Here is a 2,538-nt window from a genome sequence, read left to right on the forward strand (position 1 = left end):
TTCCTGATTCTGTTATAGCCCCTGCCCCACTGTGTGCCCATGAACTTGGGGTGTCTTTTTTAGTTGTTGCTTTCACATCTTAAGACTCCAGCAAATCTCTCTACACTTCTTAGTAGTTGCTTCCTTAGGAGACCAGTTCTTGTGATTTGTTCAGGACTTTCCCTGTTTTTTAACTGACATTTATCTGTACTGAGAACTTCCTTGGTCGAAGATAGCTCCGGACAGTTGCTCATCTTATACCTCTCTTCAGGCTGGAGAAATTCTCCCTGATCCTCTGTTCATCACACTGTAGAGTCCTCTAGCCATGCTCCACGCCTCACAGGGCAGTGGGTGCAATCCTCTCCCAGCTGCACAGACCTCTCCAGACCCTTTTAGGACCCTGGTAGAGCCCTGGTCAGAAGGCCTGGGGATTATGAACCCATGGGTTGTTTGCATATCTATCTGCTTGTGTGTTTGTTTGTATTTGTGTCTGTATGTGTGTTTGTTTGTATTTGTGTCTGTATGTGTGTTTGTTTGTATTTGTGTCTGTATGTGTGTTTGTATGTGTCTCTGTGAGTGCTTGTGTGTCTCTGACTAGCTATGCATGTTTATATGTGTCTCTGGGTATGTTTATATGTGTCTGCTTGTGTGCTTCAATGCGTCTGTGTGTCAGTGTCATTGTGGGTGGTGTATATGTCTGTGTGACTGTGTGTCTGAGAATGTATTTGTGTGTGTCTGCCTGTGTCCATGTACAGTAGCAGGAGCATCACTTGAGCTGACCCTCAGAGGGAGAGGCTTACTGGTCCATGTGTACACTCTAGTCGCCCGTTTGGATCAATGGTGTCCAGTTGAGCGCTCCCTGGTAGTAAGATTTATCCACCCCACCAAACATCACCTCACTGCCTTTCGCCTGCATGTGTAGAGAGAAAAGAGTGGGGATCCTTGGAGGACAGTAACAACAGCACTGTCTGAGAGCTCTGATGGTCCACCTATCAAGGCCCTAATAAGGTCCCCATGTACAGATGCAGAAATCAAGGCTAGGAGCTATTGAGATCTAGACCAAGGTCGGTTACTGGCTAATGAGTGGAACAGAGCAGGTTAGAACCTGAGTCACCTGGCTTGGCTCCACCCACTCTATATTCTGAAGATGCCCTACCTCCTGCGACCTGAGTGCTCAGACACACTCAGAGGACACGGTGCTGAAGCATATTGGTTTTCTTCTTGTCCAGCTTGTCATTTTTCAGGAAAATCAAAGCCTGGGAGTTCTAAGGGTGTGGGTTCAGGACACCCAGATTTCGCTCTGCTGGCCTATGACCTCTACTGTTCAAAAGGCGCCACACTCAGAAGGGACCCCACATCTGCTCTCCCTGTCTTGAAATGCCTCGTATTTCTTGAACAAGAGGTCCCACATGTTTGTTTTGTGTCCCACACTTTCATTTTTCACTGGCTCTTGCAAATTGGGTTGCTGGCCAGGGCTCCCAGTGGAATACAAATGAGGAAGGAAAGATATCCACTATCCTTCTCCTTCCTTCCTGATCAAATTCATAAGCAAATCGTACTGCTTTTTCCTCCAAATTGTTTCCAGTGGCCTTCCATTAGTCTTCCTCCTCACTCAACCCCCTAGACCAAGTTACTGGTCTTGAGCCCAGGAGCAGGGTTGTGTTCCAATAAAACCAGTGGTGAAGCCAGGTACAGCCCTGGGGCTATATTTATCCTGGGTTATATTATCTCTCAGGATTCTTCTTTATCAAGTGTTCAATAATTTTTGTGCAACTGAAAGCATCTTATAGCTAATTTGGAGAAAGGGAGTGTCCATCTCAGACTTACTTGCTCAAGTAGAAGTCAAAAACAGGCTCAGAAATGGCACCTTGATTCTTCAGGTTGTCAAAGGTGGGGATAGCTCCAAAGACGTATATGTTAGGGTAGTTCAAGCCCAGTTCTGTTCAGTTCAGTTGCTCAGTCGTGTCTGACTCTTTGAGACCCCATGAATCACAGCATGCCAGGCCTCCCTGTCTATCACCAACTCCCGGAGTTCACTCAGACTCACATCCATCGAGTCAGTGTTGCCATCCAGCCATCTCATCCTCTGTCATCCCCTTCTCCTCTACCCCCATTCCCTCCCAGCATCAGAGTCTTTTCCAATGAGTCAACTCTTTGTATGAGGTGGCCAAAGTACTGGAATTTCAGCTTCAGCATTATTCCCTCCAAAGATATCCCAGGGCTGATCTCCTTCAGAATGGACTGGTTGGATCTCCTTGTAGTCCAAGGGACTCTCAAGAGTCTTCTCCAACACCACAATTCAAAAGCATCATTCTTCTGCACTCAGCTTTCTTCACAGTCCAACTCTCACATCCATACATGACCACTGGAGAAACCATAGCCTTGACTAGACAGACCTTTGTTGGCAAAGTAATGTCTCTGCTTTTCAATATGCTATCTAGGTCGGTCATAACTTTTCTTCCAAAGAGTAAGCATCTTTTAATTTCATGGCTGCAGTGATTTTGGAGCCCAAAAAAATAAAGTCTGACACTGTCTCTACTGTTTCCCCATCTATTTCCC

General features: G+C 46.2%; 1 pseudogene; it reads right to left on the reverse strand.

The window, feature by feature from the left end:
- Positions 1-775: 775 nt before the first annotated feature.
- The window catches only part of LOC104998669, a 7,881-nt pseudogene continuing 6,118 nt past the window's right edge, over positions 776-2,538 (reverse strand).

This window comes from Bison bison, unplaced genomic scaffold (genome assembly GCF_000754665.1).
Source record: "Bison bison bison isolate TAMUID 2011002044 unplaced genomic scaffold, Bison_UMD1.0 scf7180017853216, whole genome shotgun sequence".
NCBI lineage: Eukaryota > Metazoa > Chordata > Mammalia > Artiodactyla > Bovidae > Bison > Bison bison.